The 27,956-nt window shown below is 44.6% G+C and overlaps 1 protein-coding gene across 1 annotated transcript in view; it reads right to left on the bottom strand.

Moving 5' to 3' along the window:
- The window catches only part of Slc7a14 (solute carrier family 7, member 14), a 105,861-nt gene extending 82,970 nt beyond the window's left edge, over positions 1-22,891 (bottom strand). The window contains 1 exon segment of the mRNA NM_001438269.1: positions 22,558-22,891. The gene's annotated coding sequence lies outside the window, so the exon portion shown is untranslated.
- Between the last annotated feature and the right edge of the window lie 5,065 nt (positions 22,892-27,956).

Here is a 27,956-nt window from a genome sequence, read left to right as displayed (position 1 = left end):
AATGAGGGTTTATAAAAGTACTAATAAATACAGTTAGTAGTACTGTTGGGAGTCAAGGACATTTAATTGTAGTCCTTTGGTCATTGGGTGTCTTTATGGTCTAGAGACAGACTCATGCTCCTGGATCCAAAAGCAAGAAGTGGCTGTTGTGTTGCTAACGTGACTGCCTGACGCAGGAACATTGGCTTATATTACTAAGCACTGGAGGCTGAGGTGTCTGGAATTCCGAAGTTTCTCAGGGTATGTGAGCTGTCCTGCATCTCATTTGAAATCAGGAGAAAGTTACATAAGCACAGCTCAAGAGGACACCTTGAGCCTTAGGATTCTCAAAACCACATGGAACTGACTTGGTGAAGACACCTGTAACCTAGCACTTGTGAGGCAGGGGATTGCTACAAGTTGGAGGCCAAGCTTGGTGAGATCCAGGATGGGTAGGCTGCATAGTGAGATTTCAGCTCAAACAGCAGCAGCAGCAGCAGCAGCAGCAGCAGCAGCAGCAGCAGCAACAACAACAACAACAACAATAACTCCCCCCCCCCCAAAGCTAAAACCTAAGGAGCAAGCAGAAGGTGCTCCCACCAATGCTTTTCCTTTTAGCTTTCTGGATTTTATACACAGAGTGGTCTGGGCTAATAGCCAGTTTTATTTTCATTTCACCATGGAAGGTTTGAGTGGCTCCGTATTAAGACTGTGTGGCTGAAATTCAAATAGGGAACACACCCACTTCATATGAGAAATGTCAGCTGACAGAGTTAAACCCGATGGTTTTTCCTACAGTGACATTTTGCATGGAGAATTACAAAGTTGGGCTTCAATAATGGGTCTTTTTGGGGTGGGCGGGCTGTAAATACAAGGTTACGGTATGAAACTGGCTTGTTTAAGCTTTTCTTTACACCTAAAAAGAAGGGGTAGTGTTTTCTTCTTCTTATAATAGTGCTTATCCCTGATATAAATTGTTCTCTCTGTGAGTGGCCTTGCTCAGATGAGCGATGTGAGCTGCTGATTTCCATGCTAGGAACTTCCGGGTAGTGACTTACCTTGGGAAGTTTACACAGGAGTTCTACTACACAGAAAACCCACGGTAACATCGACAACTGGGGGCTACGGACGTAGCTCATTTGGTTAATGTCTGCTAAGCAGACACAGGGACCTGACTTTGGATTCCTAAAACCCATGCCAAAAGCTAGGCATGTGCATGCATGCGTGCATGTTTTACCCCAGAACTGGGGAGCAGAGACAGGTGGATTTCTAAACTCATTGGCAAGTCAGTCTGGCTGACTGAAAGAGCTCCAGGTTCAGAGAAAGACCCTGTCTCAAAAAATTAGAGCATAGTGTGACCACACAAGAGCCAACATTCACCTATGACCCGCACACGCATGCACATATGTGAGTATGCATGTACAGGTACACACATCCATGTGACTATGTTTACCCATTGTACAGACATTGCCTCCTGAACTGTAACCTTCAGAAACAAAACCCTGCAATGTGTTCCTACAGATTTTTAGTATTAATATGCAGGAGACCCACTTACACATTAGTGAAATTAGTGATTTTAAATGGCGTGTTCATCCTCAGATAACTTGATTTTTTTATTCCTTTTTATTTTTGCTCATGAAAGAAGTTCCCACCGGTATGTTAATAAGAAATGAATGACTTAAAAGCATTAACTCAACTAAGGTTCCCTTGAAGCCAAATTTTACATTCGCTCTCAGGTGGTTATAGGAGCAGAAATTTCTTTCTCTCTCAAAAGTGGATTGTTAGAATTGATTGCTTAATGATTGTCGCATTGCCTTCTGAGTACCAGGGAAGATGTGTTTCTCTCAATCACTAGGACTGAGTGATTTCAGAGATGCTCCCTGTCAAGGGTTTCTGGTTCTGTGAAGCGATAACTGCTACTGTGGAGAATGCAGTGAACTAGAACAATAGCGCTCCACTGCGAGGCCTGCTATTGCCTCTTCTCAGTTATTCTTTATGTAAGCCATATTGTACACGCAGAGTGACTCTTGTTCAGTAACTTCTTCCCTCTGGTAAGTTTATGTTCAACTAAACACTGGCTAGTCTTCATTATTCAAGGAAGGGATATTAATCCACCCATGTTCTAATGAAGGTCTATTTATCAAAACAAGTCACTACCAGCAAATATGGTTCTGGCAAGGTGGCTCAAAAGTGCCTTCAGTGTAATCCCAGATCCCATGATGCAAAGAGAGCCAGTTCCTGAAAGGTGTCCTCTTGAACCTACAGGTGTGCCATAGCATGCACACCCTATAATCACACACACACACACACACACACACACACACACACACACACACACACACACCAGTAACTAAATGCACACAAAACAACCAAGCAGATCGAACTCACAATGCACAGATTGTATCTTGCTCTGCCTCTCCCTTATTCTCTAGACTTTGGGAGGCCACACTGGTTGGCTTCGTTAAGAAGGATTCTACCCTCACACAATGCACGATTATAACCAAAGGAACCAAACACTTTCAGAGATAGGAAGACAAGCTCAATCCCATGAACCCCTGGCTCTCTGTACATGCTCTCCACTCATGGGGCTGGGTTATTAAACCACACAGACAGTGACAAGACTTTCAGATTCAGGGAAAACATTATCTGGGCACTGTGAAACTTTGGTGTGAGGGATGTTTCTAGACTGGGGATATAACTCAGTGGTGAAGACTGCCTGGGTACAGGAGGCCCAGGATTTGATTCTCAGCTACCCCCCCAAAAAAGTAGGGGAAAAGAGATACGAGCACTGTTTTCATTTGTTAAACTAGCTTCGAGAGTTAACATAATGACCAAAGATCCCTGCTGATATTTTTTTACCTACTTTTATTTGATGCCTAAGACAAATTATACCTATTCATGGGAATACTGAGGTATTTTGAAGTCTGCAGTGTATAATGTTTGAATCTGATTAACCATATGTAACTCCTCAAATAGTTATCATTTACTTGTAGTAAAAATGTTCGAAATTTTCTCCTAGTTTTTACTTAAATTTCTTCTTTCTTTCTCTCTTTATTATGTGTGTGTATGTATGTGTGTAGGCTATGGTTTATGTGTCAGAGGAAAACTTAAGGGAGTCAGTTCTCTTCTTCCATCCAGTGGGTTCTAGGAATTAAACCCAGGTCATGAGAATTGGTGGCAAGCACCTCTACCCATTTAGCTGTCTCACTGGCTCCTTCCTCGGTTTCCCGAAATGTGCAGTCAGTGCATTGCTGTCTCTAACCGTCTTACTGCTCAACAGCCTGGCAGGAATTCTTACCCTTGTCTTGCCCTCCCATGGCTATCAGCCTCCATTAGCATATCACGTTGCCATAGGACTTGTTGCATCTTCGAGGGTAGACAAGGCAGCCCAGTTAGGGGGAAAGGTCCAAAGGCAGGCCTCAGAGTCAGAGACAGCCCCTGCTCCTGCTGCCAGGGATCTCACACGGAGACCAAGCTACATATCTGTTACATATGTGCTGAGGGCCCATGCATGCTCTTTAGTTGGTGGTTCAGCCTCTGTGAGCACTCGTTGGTCCAGGTTAGTTGACTCTGTAGGTTTTTTCATGGTGTCCTTGACCTCTCTGGCTCCTTCATTCCTTCCTCCCTGTCTTCCACATGATTCCCTGAGGTTGTCCTTAATTGGACCGGTGGCATCTCTGGGATGAACTAGAGACCCAGGACAGGGGGAACTCTTTAGGAATCTATGAGGGGGACCCTAGTTAAGACTCCTAGTAACAGGACACATGAAATGACCACCTCCTGTCATTGGCAAGACCTCCAATGTAGAGATGGGGACACCAACCTTTGAGATTCATCCCACAAGAGGGAGCCCACCCCCCGATAGTATTGACGATATTCTGTTATGCTTGCAGACAGGAGCCTACCATAATTGTTCTCTGAGAGGCTCCACCCAGCAGGTGATGGAAGCAGATGCAGAGACCCACAAATTCTTCCTTTTAACTGTAACTTCACACCCCTTGCTCGACGTCTTCTGTCTTTCCTCTGTATGGCCTCCCCCCGCTTCTGGCCACTACCCTCTGACATTCAGCTTCGTAGATTATTTTCCTGAGATCCATGTTTTAAGAGTCTCTATACGAGTGTGAGCATATAGGACTCGTGGTTCTGTATCTGACTTCTTCCATCTCACGCAGTGACCTCCAGTGCAAGCCACATTGATGCAGGTGGCAGGATCTCACACCTCTCGTGAATGGAGGATTCTCAGCTGTGTCTGGACCACATTTTCTGTGTCATTCCTCAGCCAGTGGAACTATTTGGGGCAACTTAGGTTGTTTCTACTCTTGGTTGTTGTGGGTAGTGCTAAGGTGAGCCTGAGAGACATGTCAGGCCATGCTGATACTCTAGGTGGCTTAGAGGGAACTTACGTTTTGATTGTTTAATGCAAAGTGTTCTATCAGATCTCGTTCTTTCTTCTCTCAGCGCTGTTCCATTTTAAGGCATCACACCACGTTGATGCTTCTGTAAGCCGAATGCTCACTTTGACATCTTGTTTCTACCTCCCTGCTCTCTCTTGCCACTCTGTGTTTTGAATAGATTTGTACTGGGGGCCTTTTGCTGCATAGAAGATGTGCTTGCATTAGTTCAACAAACACTGTTTCTGAGTCTGTGAATAATGCAAGCTTTTGCAAATAGATCGTCGTATTTTTGCATTATATTTAATGCTGCTGTCCCTGGTTTTCAGCTGCATTTACCAGGGCCATTTCCAGTGCATTAGCTCTGATAGCTGTCTCCATAAGAAGACAATGAGCACAGGATGAGTAGGAATCTGGGTGATTCCCTTTATTAAGTGAAGAATCCCTGACTATTGATGATCAGCCCAATCTAACATCTATATGGCCTTATAACAGGTTCCTGTGAAAAAGGTTTGTGTGAGTTCATGATGTTTACACACATGAGTGACAGTATTTAGCACACCCCTCCCCTCTCAAATGTCGTCAGAGTGCCATTGAGTGGCAGGGGGATAAACAGCCATGAGTGCTCTGTAAGCCAGCCTGAGCGGTGTGTAATCACAGCCATAGGAACGACAGGTTCTCTTTGGAGAGCAGAATTATTTCTGAGACATTTCCCACAGTGTGCAGTGCCCTCTCCTATATAGAAATCTGGTTGTTGAGGAGGGGTGCTGGCCCTGTGGAGGAGGCATATGACAAATGGACCACACGCTCTGAAAGGAATAATTAAATTTGGTAATCTCATTTCATACACAGGAAACAGAAACAGAAACGATGTGATGTGTGTGGGGTCAGGGCTGGTGATCTCATTTTACAGGCAAGGAACCAGAAACCCAGTGCGTCACACTGCTAGTTACAGGCAGTGGTCCCAGAATTCCAGAGGCAGAATTTACTGGTTTTAGTCTTGTTTTATGTTGCTCGTGTTTTAGTCCTATTAAGTTTTTGAAGTCAGTTCTCCCTTGCCTATCTGTTTACAGATCTTTTTTGTTTGTTTGTTTGTTTAAGTCATAGTTTTCTTGCCTTAACATTGAGGATCATTGTCAAAATTCCTGTTAATGGTATGAAATGCCTGGTACATTCTAGATCAAGACACTGATTGGTCAGTTTAATTGTCTACTTAACACAACCTAGAGACTCTGGGAAGTGAATTTTAATGAGTGCGTGTCTAGATCAGCGTGGCTGGGTCTGTGGGGTATTGTCTTGATTGCTAGTTGATGTTCAGGATATCTTGATGTCTAAGAGCAGCACCATTCCTTGGTTTGGGGCCCTAGACCTTGTAAGAGGAGAGAAAGCTAGCTGAACACCAAGCATGAGTGCACTGACTCTCTCTGCTCTTGACCGTGGAAGTGGTATGGCCTGATGTCATAAAGTGCCTGTGACTTCCCTGTTGTGATGGACCACAATCTAGAATTATGAGCTGAAATAAACCTTTGCTCCCCTAAGTTGATTTTTTTCGGGTATTGTATCTCAGCGATAGAATCAACCAAGGACAGGCACTGAAACCGGTGTTGTTCTGGGTGGTTGGTTGACCTGATACTGTTGTTGTTCTGGGCGGTCGGTTGACCTTAATGTTAATGTATCCTGTACTTTGCCAAGTACTTCCTCAGTAATGCTCACTTTCCTCATCTCCCCAGCTGCAGACTGTTTGAAGATTCAGGTTTCCATTGACCTAGCTCAGGAACCACGCGGAATTCTTTATTTACTTTAAGGATATCTTTCAACTTTATGGTCTGTTTCTTCTCACAGAATCTTAGATTGTTGAGAGGAAGCCTATAGCCTTGTTATGGGCAGGAGGAGAGAGAACTGGGCTGTCATAAGAAGGAATGGAGGTATCCATGCACTGTGTAGAGAGTGGGGCTGGGAGTAAGATAGAGAAGAGTAGGCTGGGGAGACCCTGCTCAGCTCCGGGGAAGATGAGCAAGGCAGGAACGGGAGGGCACTCCAGTGCACTTGTGGCTCAGGAGAAGATGCCATTGACCAATCAGTCTGGCTGTTCTTGAGAATGAGGCAGCCATGGTTATTCTGACCTTCAGTCAGGTCAAAGTTAGACAGGGCCATTGCAGAAAGAAGGCTAGAAACTTGTGTGTGCATGTGAGTGTGTGTACGGTGACTATTTCCAAGCACAGTTAGAATAGACTTATATAAATCATTACCCTCTTTTCCAAGGAAAAGAGAACAACAATATAACTAGGATTATAGGATCCTAGGGACTGAGGAAAATTTTACAGACTATCTGGGAGCCCAAAGCTTGCTAAAGAAAGAGAGCATTTTAAAAATTAAGTCAGTAGGGAGGAAAGAATGCTTTCCCTTGCTAGTACAAGGTTGGTGTCTCCCACTGAATGGTGTGGGGAAGAGATTTTTGGCTTGTCTTTCATGCCTCTTTGTCCTGTGGATAACACAGTCCTCAGCTTCTTGATTTGAAGAAGCAGCCTCCTCCCTGCTCTTGATAGAAAAATGAAGAAAACCATCAAAAGGAGGAAAATGCCACAGTGGGAAAGTAATGTGAAAAAACCAAGAAGTGGAGGGCAGAACAGAAAATGAGGAAAACTAGTCCCCAGAGGCTTGGGCCCACGTTGAAACAGAGCTGAATGGAACATAATCAGGGAAGTGTATCTTTACGTTAGTAATAGACTGCTTCCAAGAAGGAAACAACTACAACGTGAGGATGCCCTCCTGTCATACAGATGAGGATCAGAGGACCAGAAGGACAATGGGTGCTGTAGTCTGTGAGGCCAGGCTCTTGTCACTGGATGGCTAGGATGGAACCACTACCCAAATCCACCATTTTGGAATTTTCTTGGTTCTAGGTATGCTGAGCTCATCTGGTTTTTCTCCCTCTCTGCAGCTCTGTTCATTTTCCCCAATCCCTTTGTAAGTAAAATGGCTCCTGAGATGAGAGAGAAAGGGGGCCTTCTTATAAGGTAGAGGAGGGAAACAGCACGCTCCCTTTAGCTTTCTGACGGTCTTGAGGCTCTTTCCAAACATGGGGGTAAATGGTCCACTATTATCTAACATAGATACAGAGCCCCTGGTTCCTACAAGCCGAGCAATGGTCTGTCTCTTACACAATTTTCAGTTGACTTGACCATTCCTGGGCTTTCTCCTCTCCTTCCCTTCAAGTTGTAGCTCATCCAGTCTTATTAAAGTCTTCCGTCACCCTCCAATTATGATCCCTCCCTGGTGACCCCACTGCAGGTGTTCTAGACTCATCACCTCTGTCAGAACTCAATGACCAGCAGATGTGAGTTTTATTAGTCTCAGAGTCATGAAGCTTGCCATGAAACAATTATCTAAATAATAATAATAATTAATGATAATAATTGCAAGCAGCTGACCCCCAAGCAAAACAAGTTTTGCACTGTGGTTTGTTTAAAAATAAAGCAGAAGCCTGGAGGGATGGCCCAGTGTTTAAGAGCATGTACGACTCTCACAGAAGACCATCTGTGAGAGTTCTGCTCCAAGAGCCTGTGTAGAGTACGTCACAACTGCCTGTAATGCGCACACACACACACACACACACACACACACACACACACACACACGCACACCATTAAAAATGAAATAAGTCTTTTTAAAAGGAAATGAAATATCTTGAATTTTGCTTTAGCATTTAAAGTGAGTCAATCAGATGATCATGCAACAAGCTCTATCTTAAACAGCCTGTGAGGTTGTATTTTATCTGACACCTTAACAAGAACCTGGCCCTATGTGAGCACTGAGCTGTGAGTTTAGGCTGGAAATTACCTTATTTTCTGTTGACGGTGGATTCCTTTTGATTTTGGTTCGGTTTTGGTCTTATGAAGGAAAAGCTTTGATGTGCCTTGCCTGAAGAGAAAATTACCCTGCAAGTCCAAATGTGGCTCTTGTGTGCAAATTAGGCCTCCAGGCATGGTTAGGGAAAATCTATTAGTTAATGGCTTCGTGATGGTTGCTCCACAACTGATTACTGGAAATTGGCGACTAATGGAATGATTTGCTACTGAGAAGGGCTGGCCATTTACTCATTTATTTCCATGAACTTGTCCAAGATACTGACCAAGCTTCGACTCGGGGAATTACAAGCAGATGATCCCAGCCCTGTCTTCCCTATATAGAAAGGCCCTGCAAAAAGAAGATAATTTCTCCCCTCTTCTTTTCTTGTTGATTTGTTTTTTTTACTCTTTGCATTGATGGTTCGCGCTAATTGTCAACTCGACAGAACCTGGGAAGTCTTGGGAGATGGGCCTCTGGGCATGCTTGTGGGGATTTCATTGATGTGGAAGACCCATGTTACTCCGTGGAAACCATTGATTCCCTGATAGAGGAATCCTGGAGTGCATACAGTGAAGAGGGTGAACAAGCAGGCATTGCTACGTCTCTGCCTCTCTTAATATGAGCAGTTTCCTCAAGCTCCAGACGCCGTGTCATCCCCGCCATGGTGGGCTGTAATCCCAACCATGAACCACAACAAACCAGTCCTCTCTGAAGTTGCTTTCGTCAGAGTATTTTATCACAGAAACGGGTAATGAAATGAAGACACTCACTCAATATTTTCTTGACAGTATACTCTACCAGATAAGGAAACACCACAGTTCTCATAAATGAAACAAAATGGCCATTCAAATCCCACGTTCCCAGTTTCCTTCAGTGCCCCGTCTGCCTCCATCTCCTACCAGCTTTCATTTCTGTGCCGTGGTTTTGTTTTGCCTGTAAGAAATGAGTCCCTGGCATATAGAAATATATCCTGAGCTTCTAGAATTATTAAATTGAGTCTAAAGATACACCATGTACTAGATAGCTTAGAGAAAAATCTCTTTTCCACAAATCCTACTTGTGAGAATCTTGAGCTCCAAGTCTCTGCTTTTCCTAAGTTCTGACTTGTTTCCCTGGCAGTTACACAAGAAGAATTCGAAGCACCTCCCCAATTAAGACACCATCCCCAAAGCACTAATTGTGAATATCCTCCTCCGCAGATCCCAGAGGGCTGGGATTTCGCATTATTTTTTTATTTCAACAAAAATGTCATGGCTTGTGGCTCCCATTTTATCAGCAGTTTGTCCTCACTGGTAGTTTCATTTTTAAAGCACATTTGTTGGATGAATAAGTAAGTGAATGAACGAAGAGATCGTTTCCCCTGAGATGAAGTGACTTGAGTCTTAGAAACTGTGCAACTTATCTAAAGTTTCAAACCGAATCTTTGCAAACCTGGGTCCAGTTCTCTGCTGCTAAGGTAGTGGTAAGCTCGTTAGTTACTCTTACTGCTGGTATCCACGGGTGAGCTGAGAGCTGAGATAGGAGAGATCTGCTTCAGTGAGAATTCAAAACCCCCCCGGGATGGGAGGGGTGGGGGTGGGGATGGGGCTGTGCTATGTGATAACACATTCAACCCTAACTCACTGCTGTGAGACTCATTTAAATTCCGACACTTTTTTGTGAAGGGAAACAGCAACACCTAATTCAGAGATGAACCAAGTGCGTGTAAATGGAGCTGGGTGCATGAAGAGATGACATCACAACGTTCCGCTGTCCAATGGGGTTTTTTACTTACTTATTTTTTTGAGTTAAGGTTTTGCTCTGAAACACAGGCTGACTTCTAATTCATAATCTTCCTGCCCTAACCTCCCAAAGCACCAGACTTGCAGGCACCGGGATAGCACAATAGTCTTCACTTATAACTGATGGTGGGACTGCGCTTAGGCGAGGACAGAGTACACATATGCTAAGCTTACACTGAAGGAAAAATGTCTCGCTTCTATTTTGATGGCTGATCTCTATAGTGGCATATTCTAGTTGTCTATATTAAGAATTTATTTCTGGCACGGCGGCTTATACTCATTCAGATATTTTCCTTCTCTGCCTTAGGATGCTGGGAAGTGTGTCAAAAGCTTTGTGACTTGGACAGAATCTAAAATCAATCCCAGACTGTCTGCATAGTTTATTCCTGTTTGGGGCCAGGATAGCTGGTCAGCACAGGATAGCAAAGGCAGTCAGAAAGTCAGGTTATTTGGCCTGTTTGAGAAGCAATGGAGTTGTCTGGTTAAAAACAAACAAACAAACAAACAACCAACCAACCAACCAACCAACCAACCAACCAACCAAAAACCGAACCCACATGAGAGCCAATTTCATCTGCACTTTGAAAAGGAGTTATCAGCCTAGGACTGTTTTCCATATTAAATTTCAAATGTCAAGGTCCTGAGTGGAGGTGTCTGGCTAGGACAAGCTATCTGCTGGTTTGCTCACAGCAAGGCCAGATCATAATATCTTCTGAAGTGAGAGACACAGACTCAGCACAGAGTGCAAACGATAGCTCTCTCACAGGAAGCACCCAGCCTCTTCATGATTATCCACGGAGCTCCATGAATTCTGAGGTTTCTACGGCAGGGTTAGGCTATGACGTCACCCCACACATGGTGAGATCAGCACCTTGTGTATGCAAGTCAGCCTCTGGGGACTTGGCAAGCATCTCTTGGTTCTGTTCTGGGAGATCGGTGTTGGCAGAACTGATCAAGACAAGTTTTTGTACACAATAGGTTTATGAGAGAAAATAAAGCCCTACAAAGCCCTGCCTTGAAAGCTATTTTTTTTAATTCTTACCCCTCTCCCTGACCTCTTCTCTTCTCTTCTCTTCTCTTCTCTTCTCTTCTCTTCTCTTCTCTTCTCTTCTCTCTTTTCTTCAAATTTTATTGCTTATTTGTGAGTTTCACATCATAACACCCCAGTCCCACCTCATCTCCCCATCTCCTCATACTCACTCTCTGTCCTTGCAACCTCCCTCCCAAAACAAAATGAATGAACAACAAGATAAAGCAAAACAAAGCATAGAAAACACCTGTTTTGAAAGCCTTGGTGTGTCACAGCGTGTCCCATAGTCTACTCCTCTGTCCACACATCTTCACTTGCAAATGTTCATGCCAGTGACCTGGCTTCTTCTCAGTGTAATCTTTACTGAAACACAATCTAAGTTTTACCTCTAAATGATTCCTCAGAAGCAATTTAGACAAAATAGTGCCACGGGTCAGAAAAATTTTATCAGCATACATTTGTACATACAATATGAAATACATTATACTGGTTAACTCAGGGAAAATACCTTGCTTCCAAGGAAGAGAAGCATCTGGAGTTGTATTGTTTCTCTTTCTTGGTTTCTGCATGTTACTCTACTGCCTGCCTTTTGACTCTCTAATCACCTTACTTTGAATGGTGGGTGGAAATCTGCAGGATTTGCAGAGATCCTGGCCTCTGTCTCTGTGCGTTTACTATTTCCTTGTGGTGTCATTGTCAGAACGATGACTTTATGTATTTCCTGCACCAGAAAGCTTTCTAAGTGTTTTCTTAGCTAGCTTTTTTTATGGGATGTATGAACTGGTACTGAATGGTGGAGAGGAAGCTGTAGCAACTTTTGACAAGGTTTTGACACGAACCCGTGGACACCATGTAGACAGGTATCTGGGTTTACTCTGGGAGGGCTGGGTAACGAGAGGGAAGGGACTTTTGAGACTCGACCTGGCAAAAGCAGTTTGTTATGGAGGAAAATATGCTCATCCTGGCAGAGTACGGTTCTAACTGTAATCCTGCTTTAACCACGCAAAAGTGGGCAAGTGGCTTTCCTTCTCTGGGTCCAGGTTCTTACTCTTAGAAAGCGAGTTCGTTAGCTTAGATAATTTGTACCAGATGTGAGTTGTCTTAAAGATGAAAGAAAAATAGCAAGACAAGAAAGGTAAGAAACAGATGATCTCAGAATCTCAAATATTCAGATTGATTTGACTGAGACAAGAAATCTTACACTATAAACTTGGATAAATTATTAGAATTATGTTGATGCAAGGTGAGGAACTGAACTGTACCACAGATCTCATCAGAGCTCTGGGATCTGCAATTCTGCATCTGATGCGTTCAGCCACAGGCTGCATCATCTTTCTGAAGGCTCTCTCATGTAGAAAATGGGCTGTGATACACAAGCACAGACAGAATCACTGGAGATTAAGATCCCTTCTGTTCAGGCTATGTCTCTGTAATCCCTGCCGGTCTGAAGCGAGGAGGCAAGGGAGGACGTGTGAGGTGGGGGCTGAGAAGCATGCTAGTGCACCAGTGTGCCCTTCTGAGGGAGGATGCACGTCTGAAGAGGATGCACTCATGTGGGCACAGCCAGAGACCCCATCCTTACCAGGCTGTAGGGAAGAATCTTATCTTAGTAATAAGCAACAGAAAACATATAGACTCTTTGGTGTTTAAAATCAGTCTCCGTGTCACTGGACTATGTTCAGGTGGTTCCTGACGGCATGGCAGAGCAGGCAGAGTGCAGAGAACACTGACTTGAAGTCTTGACACTGGTGTGAACTTGAGGCTGACCTTGGACAACTCAGTGTCTCTGAAGCTTAGTATCTTATAGCTGTGAAGTGGGAGAGGAGATAGCTGGGATGATTTCTGAAATATCTTCTAGTTCTAGGGTTAGATTCTGACTCTGCTGAATGCCACAAACTAGACTTGGCTCCAGTGGTTTGCCTAAAACACCATTGAAAACACTCTGTTCAAAGGATAATCTCCAGGCTACACGAACAGTCCCACCCCCACTGCAGTCAAATCTCTCCAGACTCCTGCCATTCCCAGGGCCACACCTCGGTCCTTGTGTGTGTCATTCCTGTTTGCATGGCTAGCACGTCTGTTGTTCGAATTTCCTCAGCAGCCTTCCTCCTTCCTCACTTAACCCTGGAGAATCTCTGGTCTCTTCAGACATTCCTCCACAGCATGTTGTAGCATATGGTGTGCCGTATATGCCACGGCTGACGTTCACGCCCCTCCCACTGTCAGACTGCTACCGGTATTTGCTGGGAAGGGGGTCTAAGCTTTGGGTTTCTAGATAACTCCATGCATCATAAAGAAAAGCCATAAACCAACAAACCGTATGGAGGGCACTGTTCAGAAACATGACCTACTATTTTGGGTCCTAAATCCAAATCTTTCCTTTGGGCTTCACATCATGCTGACTTATTAATACTCTGGCCCTACTGAAACTGGAGAGGGCTTCTTGTAGAAGCTTTTAGAAGCTGGTTTGTTATTATTTTTAAATAAAATTTCTGTTACATTTATTTAATTTGTGCGTGTATGTGCATGTATGTACTCAGGTATGTTCAAGTTCACACATGTCATGCCATGTGCGTAGACTCCAGAGGACAACTTTAGGATCCAGCTCTCTCCTTTCATGATGCGGGTCCCTAGGATTGTCATGGTTGGTGGCAGGTTCCTGTACCCACTGAGCCCTAAGGATGATTTTAAAACACTGATTTTTGACCCAGTTTTTTTTTAAGCTTCTTAATAAAATCTGTAGGAGCCTGGTAAAGCTTCTGAGTTGTTTCATATCTCACACAAAGTGTATTTCACCTCAGGGAGGCGAGCAAGAGTAAATTCTCTCTGTACCAATTGATGATTAGGAACCAAGAGCAGGACACAGTTTAGAGCAGCGTTTGTCGTGGAGGAGAGCATGTCTAGCATTTGCATGGAACAAGCCTTATTTTGAAGGCTTGTTTTGGCCAGTGTACTCAGTACATGCTCTCTCCTCCGTGTCTGTGGTGGTTTGAATAAGAACGACCCCCATAGGCTCATATATTTGAACGCTTAGTCACCAGAGAGTGGCACTATTTGAAAAGGATTAGGAGGTGTGTCTTTGTTGGGGGAAGCTTGCCACTGGGGATGGGCTTTGAGGCTTCAAAACTCATGTCAGGCTCAGTGTTTGTCTGTCTGTTTGCCTGTTTGCTTCTGTCTGTCTGTCTGTCTGTTCTCTGGATGTAGCTCTCCACTGCTTCTCTGGCACCATGCCTGCCTGCCTGCCACCACACTCTGCACCATGATGACAATGGACTTGACCTCTGAAACTGGAAGCCTGCTGCCAGTGGAATGCTTTCTCTCATAAGAGTTGGCATGGCCATGTCTCTTCACAGCAATAGAGCAGTGACTAAGACAGTGTCCATGAAAATGAAAAACGCCTGCTATCGAGGTGGTGCTGCTCAGGCTGAGAACCATTGCTTTTAGAAGAAACCAGGAATCCTCCCACACAAGCACAATTTTCTGGACTAGCAAGTTTCCATCTAAGATTTTCTCAACTCTAATTGCATTGAGGATCCTAGTGTGTTTGTATGCGTGTGTGTGAGTATGTGTGTTTGCGTGAGTGTGAGTATGTGTGTTTGCGTGAATGTGAGTGTGTGTTTGTGTGTGTGTGTGTGTGTGTGTGTGTGTGTGTGTCAGAGGTCAAACCCAGGATTTTTTCCTCAGTCCCTCTTGACCCTATTTTCTCAGATAGCCTCTGGGCTGGCTGTCTAGTGAGCTCAAGGGATTGGTCTGCATGCCTCTGCCTCCCCAGCACTGGGACTACAAGTACACGTCACTACACTCCACTTTTATGTAGGTTCTAAGGATTGAACTCAGGGTCTCATGCCTGCCTGGCAAACCCCTCTGTGACTGAACCATTTCCCCAGAAGATAAAGAAACCTTAAGTGATGCTGGCTCAAATGTTGTACACTTGGAAGTTGAGAAGGAAACCAGGTCTTTAGATTCACAGACCATTTCACATCCCAAATTAACTAAACCCACACAGACAGAAGCTGGCCTATGCAATAGCTAATCAACTTGCTGGTGAGTCCTGGGGCTACTTTACTAAGTTGGAACACACACACACACACACACACACACACACACACACACACACACAGAGAGAGAGAGAGAGAGAGAGAGAGAGAGAGAGAGAGAGAGAGAGAGAGGGAGAGAGAGAGAGAGAGAGAGGCACTCCAGTCCTTCCACTTTCTACTTTGGTAAAAGAGTTTGGTAGAAGGACTTAAACTTGCTGCCTAACCGAGCTGTCATGGGTAACAGAAAGATGCATGATGTTTAGAGATGCAGTGATTGGAGAGAAAGGAGCCCTTTGCCACTAACTTGGATGACTATGCTCAGCTTAGATTTCTGTGGGCATAAAGTAAGAGAGATGGATTATGTAGTGGTTACAACATAGCAGTATAACAATATTTGGTAGAGACTAGATCTCTAATAAACCATCAGTGAAGACAAATTAGGAAGACCATTTTATCTGCAGAATGCTCAATGCCTGGGTCCAGTTTTTTTTTCTCACTGATAAAACAGAAGAAACAAAGGGGAAAAACATTTCAAACAATGAAAGGGCTGTGGAGACCAGCCTGCTCACTTGTAAGTTGGCTTATTGGGTAGGAAAATTTTGCCTTTGACAAACAAGAATCAATTAATTCTAAGCATTTGTTTATTGATGAGCTGTACTGAATTATCTCTCTCTCTGTGTCTCTGTCTCTGTCTGTCTTTGTCTCTGTCTGTCTCTGTCTCTCTGTGTCTCTCTCTGTGTCTCTGTGTCTCTCTCTGTGTCTCTCTCTGTGTCTCCCTCCCTCCCTCCCTCCCTCCCTCCCAGTAAACACCCTTAAAAGCAGACCTGGTTATTCCAGGAAAAAGTACCCGTCTGCGAGCCATCAGACCCTAGGGCTCTCCCATAATTAATGTCACTACCATGAAAGCTGACCAAATCCTGTCAAGAAAATGACAAGTTAAAGTGCAAAAGCGACAAGAAAATAGAAGAAGACACACAACTCAATCTAAGCTTAGAGCTTATGGAGTTGCCTCAGCCCAGTGAAATCTAAGACCCGGCAGCTGACGTGTTCCCTGTCCTTTGATGGTGTCAGCATGACATAATTCTTAGGACTAGACTATCTTGGCTAGTATTACTTCCTGCGACTCACTGAGGCACTGGGAATATCAGAATAAATTGTGGTGTTCTAGGTTTGTCTAGGTTTGTGTCCTGTTTTATTTGTTAAAAGCTTATACCATGAAAACATCCATTTTTTTGTTTCTTCTGTGTGTGTTTGTTTGTGGTTGTGGGGTGTGTGTGTGTGTGTGTGTGTGTGTGTGTGTGTGTGCTATGCATGCATGCATGTGCAACGTGTGGTTGTGGTGTGTGTTTGTTGTGCATGCATGCATGTGCATGTGTGTATGAGGGTGCACACATGGGTAGAGGCCAGGTTGATGTGGGGTATCTTTCTCTCTTGTTCTCTACTGAATTTGGAATTCACTGATTGGTCAGATTAGCTGGTCAGCAAGCTCTGTGGATCTCTCTTCATCCCTGTCCTCCAGCTCTGGGGTTGCAGGCAGAAGCCATCACGCTTGGCTTCTATATAGGTTCTCAGGATCCAGATTCTGGCTTTCGTGTTTGCACAGCAAATACTTTACCTATTCTCTGAACCTTCTCTTTAGCTTAGGAAATATTCATTTCTTTTTTTAAAAGAGTAATTTTACTTTATGCACATGAGCATCTTGCCTACATGTCTGTCTGTGTGCCATGTGTGTGTCTGCAGAGGTCAGAAAAAGGGAGTCGCGTTCCTCGGAACTGGAGTTAAGTTTGGTTGTGAGGCACTATTTGGCTGTGACCTAAGCTCAGGTCCTCTCCAAGTGCCCTTAACCACACAGCCACCTCGGTAGCCCCAGATACTCATTTCTTGAGAGAGGGTTCACCAGCTGAGTCTATGGCCAGTAAGCATATGAATGATATCCTGAATTCAGCAGGTACTTTTGAGTGCTTCTGTGCCAGACTGTAAGACTTCAAGCACCCTTGCCATTGTGCGTCTGTGGCAGGACAAGACCACATTATTGATTATTGATTGACTGCATGCTCTACAGGCCAGTGTCAGAACTAAATCATCAATTCTCTGTCCTTTCGATATAAAAACAACCCAGAGAATTCCATTAATTAACAAACACGGAATATTGAGCTCATTTCAGCTCGGAGTAACAGCATTTCTGCTTTTTGAAAACCTAGGCCCATCCACAAAACAAACAATTTGTACTATGCAAATAGTTGACTTCCAACCGAAGGTGCCGATTGGTTAAACTAAGGTGATTTACTAGGTCAGGGTCATCTGCCTTTCGCATAATCTTTCCTTTAGTGATGTAGTTTCATGTGTGAGGAAGGCCTGAGAATGAAGGCTTGGCCGCCACCCAAGAGTGTGTCTGTCTGATCTGCTTCCCTGGCAGAGCATCTTGCAAGTCACCACCCATCTCCTTGTCACACCAAAATGGCTGAGAAAGAAAATGTCTTGCCAGAGAGTCTGATTCCTCTTAGGCAGTCTCATTTTGATTTCTTAGGGGCTCTGCTGATGGAGTATCAAAAGGACTCCCCGAGTCTTCAAGATGAACAACAGCTGTAACAAATGTAATCAAGAATTAAAGTAGGGAGGAGTAGGGTGGTGGGTAGATCTCTGAGAGGCGTTGAGGGGAAGAGTGTGGGGAAGGCGGTGAATATGATCCAGTATGTGGCCTGAGTATGTGAAATTCTCAAAGAATTAATATTCTATGTTTTTAAAGAAAGCAGTCATCTGCCGGGGGAACTTCATCTGCAGGCTTATCTTGTACATTATCTGAGCTCCCTGTTGGCCTAGTGTTGAAAGAGGAGAATGGCTAAGAATCAAATGTGGAACAGGCCGTGGCTGTACATGAAAGCTCTCCTACTTGAGGCAGGAATAGCATCAAACAAAGTACAGGGATAGATGCTAGGCTTGGGGGTCCATGCTAGCTGCATCCTTGAGTTCTACTGACCACCCACACAGATTTCACTAGAGAATCACATTACAAATGCTCCTATTGAAGGCCAGGATACTTAATGCAGCCTCAAGAATCCAGTTGAAGTAATAGATTTGTACCTTTCTTTTGGTTTAATCAATGCATGAGATAGGGTCATCTTTGTTCACACTTGTGAGATGGGTTGACGCTCATTTCATTAGTAATAAAGTGTTTCTTTTAAATTAATCCTTCTCGCCGTCTGCACTGAGGAAAACCCTTCTTTGTTTCTGAATCTCTAACACCATAGCAGTTTTCTTTGAGACACTAAGACCCTTTAGTTAATGACATTTTTTTTCCTGAGAGGGAAATGTTCAGGTTCAAATAAACTAAACTATAAGCAATGCACAGTTTCTATTAATAGAACTTAACTAATGGGAAATTTTAACAATCAAAATTTTAAATGCAACATTCTGCTTTTTAAACAAAAATAAAGGTAAAGGTGAAATGTATTATTATTATTATTATTATTATTATTATTATTATTAAATATTTAAAATACATGCAGAAGCCATTCCACCTGAACTACCCTGTTTGGGCACTGGCTCTATCATATTTGTAAGTAATGATCAACCATTGTATTCAACCACGCGCCTTAAAAGTACTCTCGCCTCGCTGTTCTTCAGTCTTCCCACACTGTCTGGGGCAGTGATGGAAATCCCATGAATGTTTTACAGATGAGAGAAGGGAGTCTAGGGAGGGTGTGTATGGCACCAACTGGCACCTGTACTCCTGGTTTAAGCCCCCTATTACTCCCCGGCTTATCACAACGTGCTTGCTAAGACAAGACAGACACACATGACTATGTGCTTGAACTGTGGACAAGAGTAAGGTTACTTCTAGTTTGGAACTCAGGAAACCAAACCAAACCACCCACCCCATTCACAGAGTTTATGGGAAGCAAACTCCTGAGGTTACCAGCTCCTCACCGCTGACAGGGAGCTCCTTGCTGGCTGGACTTCTGCCCATCTTTGGGACTAGAGACACAGTAGGCACAAGTATTCTTTTCTCCTTTCTGGTCAGAAGCTTCAAAGAGAGTCTTAAATCATTAATTTCTCTCAATGCCTAGTTCTTTGTTGCTGTGAGGTTTTGTTTATTTGTTTTGTTTTTGTTTTTGCACTTTCTAACTTTCTAAGTGGCGCTCTCTAACAGACCTTCTGACAAGATAATTACTTGTCACCTATGGTCGATGAGCACTTGAAATATGAGATACTGACTTATAAATATTTTAGTTACAGGGTGACTTTAAATGGGTCTATGTAGCTCTTGACCACCATACTGGATAGAGAGGTTCCATATGATTTAAGATTATGGCTCATAGGACCCAGAACACAGCGCCAGTGGCGTCTTTAGGTTTGTGGGGTTATTTAATGTGAATGTAATATGAGTTATGCCTTAACTAAGCCTCAGGAGGGGCTGAGGCAAATTGTTGGCAATGGCATTAAGAAGACATTTGGGGATCTCTGAGGAATGGCTAACAACAAATGGAGGATCCATTTGCATTTCAGTGCCATTTGGATTGAATTTGAATTTCTAAACTGGAGCAAGACAGCACCATCAATTCGCTGTAAAAATGTCTACTCACCAGGGCTACAGGAATCCAAAGAATGAAGATGAGATTTTACTACAGGCTGTTAAAAGAATCAAGGAGAAGTGAATGAGCTGTCAGAGTCTGCTGGAGTGGCCAGCAACCTCAGGACTACCTCTGATGAAGCTCAGTACTTAGGAGAATTGGGGAGACCCCAAGAAATAATAGATGAAAGGACTTAGCATCGTGACTAACCTGTGGGAAGCATTTTATAAACACTGGCACAATTTAGTGATTTGTATTTCTTCCTAGATTATTTTAGAGCCTCTTTTCAAGTCCGTTTGAAGCATGGAGAATCGCTTAGTGTCATCAGTTTTGGGGAAATGGTGCCGTTGGACTGGGTCAGGGAAAGGTTAGATAACCAGGGAATACTGAGGACAGCCACAGCACCATCCCTGTTTATGAACTGCTTCATGGGAAACATGTCACCAAAGACTGACTGTGTGTTCCAGGGACACTGAGGCCGAAGACACTGGAGTGGAACCAGAAGAGGAAAAGGTGAGAGAAATAACTGTCTATATGTTAGGCATCTGTGCTGTGTCGTGACACTGATGTCCCATGAAAGGTGACAAGAGGCACTGTGCATAAGCATTTTAGGCCCTGTGGGTGAGTGAGAAGGGTACTGGCTCTGGAACACATTTGCAGGATGCAGATACTAACTTCAATTAAGTGACTGGGAAGAATGAGATCCCTGGGTTCCCACATTGTGCTTTCTGTAAAACAGTGTTGCCGAACATACACGTTCACCACCATTCTAGCCCCAATACAGCAGCACAAATCTAGAACGAAGGCATATCTGAGTTCCCGGACGCACTGTCCTACTCTTCTGGTTCTTGTCCTTCCAGGAAAGCCTGCTGGTTTAGCATCCAACCTGTTTCTGTAAACCTGGAGCTCAAGTCGCGTGAACAGTTGTAGCAAGCACAAGACAGTTGGCAGGGCGGGGGTGAGTGACAGCGGGTGGGTGAGCAGATTAAAGAAGAAATGATTGGAGAGAGAATGGAGCGTGTGAAGGAGAAAGCAGCCCTCCCTTGTCATTTACTGTATCTCCACGTCTCATCACGGCTGCTGAAAGTTACATGCATGAATAAGATCACCAAAGTGACTTGGACATGGGAGCTAAGCAGAACACAGAGTGAATGCAATTTCTGGATTCAAGACCCCTAACCTCAGATTTTCCATCTGCGTTAAGGGTTGGCGTGAGGTTTAAATGAGATGGCATTGTCTAGCAGACTTTAGGTACTCAGTAAATAGTCTCTTACCAACCCCCCACCATTGCCTCAGCCCCTTTTTCATCTTACCCATGGGATGCTAGTTAAAGAAACAAACCTACGCATATTAAAATTTGCGTTTGGAGGATGCAAAATCCACACAGTGGTAAGAGAAGTGTAAAGAGAGAAAAGTCATAACCCAAGCCCCAATCCATCTCCTTTTTAGTTAATTCACTTTTTTTTCTGTAGCCTTACAGTTCTCTGGTTCCTAAAAGCTACAGAAGTGTTTATCAGGACAGCATCCTTAACGGCCTTTTCAACACATTATGAACTGGACGGCTCAGAGCAGGCAGAATGAGAGATCATCTAAGCCATATCCTGGAACGGCAGGTCCCCCTTCTTTTTCTACCCAGACATGCTGTGAATGTCCACAGAAAGTCTGGGAAAGCAGAGGATCCTCGCTTGTTTTCTTGGTAAACGTGAGACAATGCCCTTTTGGTGTTAGATCTCATTTGCAGGGAAAGCTGGCCAGCCAGCGCGGATGCCACCAGTACCCAGATATTTACCTCGCAGCACACAACTTTCAGCACCACGGACAGAGGCACAGCATCTGGTCTTTGGCTCCCCTGCTCTCTCAGCCCGGAGGGAGGCAGGTTATCCTCTCAACCCTTAGCTACTCTGGCCAGTCACTGCCTCTGCCACCCATGCGAACATCCTTTGAGCCTCTGGTCTCAAGCTCTCAATGAACCGAGTTTTACACGTAGCGGAATCACTACCAAGAACAGGAGACAGCCGTGCTGTTCCCACCTTCCCTCATCTTTTCTCTGTCAGTCATTTGACAGCTTCTACCTTACTGTTTGATCGTGATGTAAAATGCACACTTGGCGGGGGAGGAGGGGTGACTCAGTGGAGACAGGAGGCTCGGGGCCACGGCACCCTACTCTGGCCCTCAGAATTCGTGGGAAATTGAATTACTTTGGGGCTGGGGAAAAGACCATGCTAAAGAGGCGAAGCAGTGCGGGCTAAGAGTCCTCTCGAGAGCCTCGGGCTCTAGGCAGGAACCTACCCGGATACCTCTCCCGTCACATCCTCCTCGCCGCACAGTCTCCCGGTTGGCCGGGGACAGATGCCCCTCGTGGCGCACCAGCCTAGTCGGGGCGCCGGGCTCTCCTGTAGTCCCTTTGAAGAGTTTTGCTCTGGTAAAAAGGACAGATTGATGTCCCCGCCTTCCTCTGGGACTGCAGCCCGGAAAACACCTCTCCTTTTTCCAAGGGCTCAGTCCCAGACCGAGAGCCCAGTTGCCCCATCAGGTGCATGCATAGGCTTGGAGGACAGGATGGGCCCCGCGACTGCGGAGACCCGGGAGGCCACACTGCTCCCAGCATCTTAGCCTCGAGCTCCCGCCGCGGCGGAGGCTGCGCCAGCCCGCGCTCCACCTGCCAGCTCCCGCGCGTCCCTACATCGCGGACGTTACCGGGGCCCCATTCCCAGCGGGAGCCCGCGCGACCCTGACCTCGCTCCTTCTTTTTTCCAGGGATCCCCTTCCCGTAGGTCGCCCTCAACCTCCGCGCCATGTTCCCGCTTCCTGCCTGCGGGTGTCTGGAGCTCCGTGGTTCATCACAGTCGCGGGGGTCCGGCTGGGAAGAGAGGGGCCGCAGAGGGGGCACAGACTGTGGTGAAGGGGGCATCCACTCACCAGAGGGGCTGGAGGTGATGGTCTGGATTGGATGCTAATGTCCGGCGGTCTGCACTTACAGCTGAGATGGAGGCGGTGGTGGTGATAAAGGAAGGCAGGAGGCAGCGGCTGCTGCTGAATCGCTCCTCAATTATTCAGATCGAAACCCCTCCGCACCCCTCCCGCGCCTGCCAGTCTGCTCTCCAGCTTGCCTATCTCCGCCTCCTTGTCATCACGTGGCTAACCCAGCCCCTTCCATTACTGAGTCCTAGCATCACTCCCCCCACCCCCTCCCCGGGTCTGTCACTCACTACACCTCACCCGCCTTCCTGAACTTCCAGGTGCGGCCTCCAGCCTCCTATCTCTTCCACTGCTGGGAGCAGAGGAGCCCCTGCGGGCAGTTCTATGCCCTGGGAAAGCAGGGTGGGGTAGGACTCTGCAGTGTCGCTGTTTGGGATGACTTCTGCCAGCAGCTCCACATCTCCTGGATTCAGCTACCCAGCTAGGCCTGCTTCCTGCCCCTTGGAACCTACCCCTTACTCCCAATACACACATCCTTAAAGAGGCCTTGGTACTTTTAACTGTCTTCCCCTATCTCAACGTTACTGAAAACAAGGGCTGGGGAGATTTCTCTCTCAGCTCTCAAAGAAGACAAGACCAGAAGCTCAAACAGATGAAGCTCATTTTAGAGTCCACAGCATTTCATGGATTTGAGGTTTCTGAAGACCTACAAGGATTTTCAATCTGTGACCTTGTAGCGTTTAGCTTCTTGCTTTCCTTCCCTTGTCTGTGAAATGAACATCTCCTAGGACCTATAGAGAGAGTTGACATGTTCTTGAAGTTGCCTAGCTCCATGCTGGACACACGCAGAGATCAGGAAATGACTCTTTCTCTTGCCTCTATTAAAACAACAATAAGTTTCAGAAAGCAAGAAGCATGTTATGTGTGTATCGAAGGACTGGAGATATATTTTGGAACAGAAAAGGGGTCCCCTATGAGGTCAGGTTAGATAGTGATTCGGGCTAAGTGCTCAGAGGAGATTCATACAGCTTTAATTTACACTGGTTCCTTAAAGTGGGTGTCCCGGAAACATCTATCTCAGAACAATATAGACAATAGACCTCGGGCACTAGCTAGGTGTGGTGGCATGCACCGTTAATCCCAACATTTTGGAAACAGAGGCAGGAGGAGTTCTGTGACTTCTAAGCCAGCCTTAACTACATAGCAAGTTCCAGACTGGAGGATGGGGGAAAGGGGATGGTGAGGTGAAATGTTCGCAAGTGCTTCACACATGCGCGAAGGCGCCAAAAAGTAAATGAAAAGGATTTACAAAATTAAAAAATATTCCAACCCAGCTAGGGCTATGCTATAAGATCTGTCACAAACAAACAAAGACTCGATGGTCCTAGTACATCTAACCGCATTAAGTGAAACAATCATTTAACATATATTGAGCAGACTGATTTGAAGCAAGGTACCTTCATAAATTCTTAGACCCTTGTCAAAGCCCTTAAAATACATGGGAGTTGATGACATGTAAACCTCTTTCATTAGAGAGAAAAGTTACTAAGCTTGTTGTGTTCAGGGAGATTACTGGCTGGCTGCTGTCTTTTCATGCAGGGCAAGTTCACATCTAAGCTGAGGAGGGTTTCCCTTTGTCTATCCAGTCATGGCCAGGACAGTCTGGGTCCATCCACCTACTTCAGGCTCTTCACTGCTTTGGGTCTACGGGAGCCTTCTTGAGCCATCGTGATGACTTAAGATTCTAACTAGGTGTTCATAGTATTTCTGACTTCTTCAGGTCCTACAAGTTTGTGAGATGTAGCAGAAAAAGGGTAAAGTGGAAAAGTCAGAATTTGGGATGCTGAAGCAGGCTCTTGAGGGCACTCACGTGATCCTTGACTGATCGCCCGAGGCTTCTGAGCTTTATCTTAAAAATGGGCAGAGAATGTCTACTCTCTGAGACAGTTGTGTTGTTCAGATGGGCTAATCACTAGCCTATGAGAATCTATAGTGGTAAAACATAAACAAATACATAGTAATACTGCGGCCTGCAGGAAGTGTTGCCGAGTCTTAGTCTGGGTGCATTATGTGTTTAGGAGAGGGAAGCTGGGGTTTGTCAGGGAAAGCGACTGAGAAGTCTCCATGTCTGTAAGTTTACAAGTGTGTCTGAAACTCAAGGGCTGTGCAGGCCTAAGAGATTAGTACCACTCTCCTTTGAGATGGATTTTTTAAAAAATTAATATATCTCCTCACGCACAACCACGACTTTTATCTTTTGAACACCATGCAGAATCCGCAGCGAATACTTAATAAGTGGTCTAAGTTTGTTCCCATATTTCAGTGTAACAGGATTTAGGTTGGTAATTCAAAAAAGGATGGGTCAGTTCCAAATCCCGAACATTCTTATCCCAAGAGCAGCTTCTGGGATCTTAGCTGGAACGGTGGTAACTGTTTTCTAATCCACGGCTAACAAACCCAGACGCCAACAAAAGAATCTGCCACCCTTAAGTCAATTCCAACCCCCAGTCCCGGCACACTTCCCTTCAATAACCTTTAGATGCCTATCTAGGCCTTCCCTATTTTTCAGGGAAACCATAGAGCCAGGAGCCATCAATGTTCCTGCACATACTACTTTAACATGTGTCCAGGCGAAGCGTTGTCTCTGGCTCCCTATCCACCTCTGCCCTGCTGTCAGGAAACACATAGACAATTAAATATGAAGTCACTTAATTTGACCTTAAACATCAATTTACTTTATGAGCAATTACTTGGATAAGTATGCATTTGAGAAGATCTGGGATACCTTTACGGGAATCGTGTAGGACTCTGATCAGAGACAAATCAGTTCTGAATGCCCAAGATAGTTTTAGCTAGGGCAGCAGAGGGCAGGGTAGGAAAACTGAGGGCCAGATCTTACACAGATTGCAACACAAGGTCACACTTCAACATGATTTCTTGATAAGGTCCTTCTCGCCTCCTTCTTTACTGAAAAGCTCCTGGTGAATACCAACGTTCTCAGAAGCCCTGGCATTATTGGAACAGAAATATTGCCACATATTTAGAGCCATGCATTACAGTAAGGATCAGCACACGTCATACTGTCACTCTTAAATGGTGACATTTCTAATTAAATCTGGACAGGCTACATCTTAATTTCCTTGTTCCAGCAAATGGACTATATAGAAATATTGATTAACTTGTTGAATACATATTTGTGATACTCAGGATGTAGCCATCAATAATGCAAAACTGATTACTGCTCTCTGGTACTGAAGCTGTGCATGCTAGGACCCTGAGGAAAATAACACAGCAACAGCCTCAGTGGTCCTGGGGCTTCCCTTTCAGTTTAATGATGGAGACCAGATATGAAGAAATATGAGCACAGGACGTCTTACCCTTCTGCTAGTACTGATTGTCAGCAGGGTCATCAGTGCCATCCCTCTGACTGGACTACTTGAATTAATGATAATCAGATTAGGGAGGGATTGGCTGGAGGCTTTAAGACAACGACTTAATTTTGTCTTCTGGTTCATGAAGGTGAAAGTCTTACGCTTTTTTATTTCCCTAGAAGATTTCCAAGCTCACTGGTGCTCTTGCCTTTGACATATTCAGAAACTAAGAAGTCTAAGCCACTGTACGCACTCTGGCCAGAGAGAGGCTGATGCCCTTTGGCTGGTAGCAGTGCTTCTGGGTTGAGGAAGATTAAAAAAGGAAGGCACGAGTTGAAGCACAACATATGTCACCTTGAAGGTGTGCTGGAGAAATAACCCTGGGCTGGAGAGAGAGCTCAGCTCATCATGTGCCTGCTACATGGCTGTGAAGACCTGTGTATAGATCTCCAGCACTCATGGGAGTGGCACGTATGTGCCTGTAACTCCAGTCCTAGAAAGGAGCAGTGCAGACCAGGCAACTAAGTGAGCAGCCAATCAGAGAGCTTCAGAGTCAGTGAGGAGCCATCTAGGAAAGACTCCTGGTGTTGACTTCTGGTGTTTCCCATTGTACACTTGCCTGCATGCACACACCCACACCACAGTACACATGTACAATAATCATATATAATATAACTCCTCCCATACATACTATTTTTTTTAAATTCATTTTTTTTGGTTCTTTTTTTTCGGAGCTGGGGACCGAACCCAGGGCCTTGCGCTTCCTAGGTAAGCGCTCTACCACTGAGCTAAATCCCCAGCCCCCCATACATACTATTTTAAACAAAGGAAGTCAATAATCCTGATATCAATTGGACTGGATATTTACTTATCTTCAAATTCTATACTAGATCTCTGAATTCTAAAAGTAAGTTCTGAACATGCCCATCTCACCCCCAAATGTATAATAAATAGGGTACTCTCCTCGCAGAGTATATAAAATTGTTTAATGAGTGATGCTGAGTAAAGAGATCAGGAATGCCAAATGGTTTAATAATTCCCTAACCTGGAAGGAAAGTTCAAAGCCACTACATCTCACTGTGTGTTCTCTGTAAGTACAATTCTTCCTATAGATCTGTTGGAAAATTTTTCCTTCACTACCTTATCTGGAAAACTGGTATTGGTTGTCATGAACAAAAGATAATCATTGAAGTTAAAATAAAACGATCAGCCTAACCACCCTTGCCTCTCCCGGAATCTGAGGCTAGCTAAAGCCCATTTTCTTGCTAAAATAGTTACTAGCAGTTGTGGGTGCGATGGTAAAGATGTTCTGGCCTCAAAGTGATATTTCCCTTATAAAATAATCAGGAGGATTGACAAATAAGTACAAAAAGAACAACTTGGAGTTCTGCAGTCCTAAGTCACTTAACGTCAAGTCCAACTCCCATGCGACCAGTTTCCTCCAGCTTTGAGGTTCACAAAAAATACCTGGAGATCTGCTAAAAATACAGAATGGGGCTTAGTAGATCTGGGGTGGGACCCAAGAATTTATATTTTTTCTCCTTTTCTGTTACTGTGTGTGCATATGTTCATGTATGTATGTGTACATCTTCATGTGAGTAAGGATATGTTTATGTTCATGTATGTATGAGTCTATGCAGCACCTATGTAGGAAACAACCTTGGGTGTCATAAAAAGAACACTGTCCACTTCTATGGAGATAAGGTCTCTCATTGGCCTGGAGCTCACCAATTAAGCTAGACAGGTTGTCAAGCCGTCCCCTGGGAACCTCCTATTTCTACTTCCCCAGTGCTCGGATTACACATATGTACTGCTACTCTTGGCTTTTGTCAGAGTTATGGGAATTGAACTTCAGTTCTCATTTAAGTAAGGCTCAACAAGGCAAGGTTCAAAGTTTACATTTCATATTCTAGTGCTTTCCCCCAAAAGATTCATTAAATTGCAATTTAATGGTTGTGGGGGGTTACTTCTAACTAACTAACTAACTAACTAACTAACTAACTAACTGAAGTCCATCAAAACTATCAG

Source organism: Rattus norvegicus, chromosome 2 (genome assembly GCF_021556685.1).
Source record: "Rattus norvegicus strain SHRSP/BbbUtx chromosome 2, alternate assembly SHRSP_T2T, whole genome shotgun sequence".
NCBI lineage: Eukaryota > Metazoa > Chordata > Mammalia > Rodentia > Muridae > Rattus > Rattus norvegicus.
This window is presented reverse-complemented; position numbering and strand designations above follow the sequence as displayed.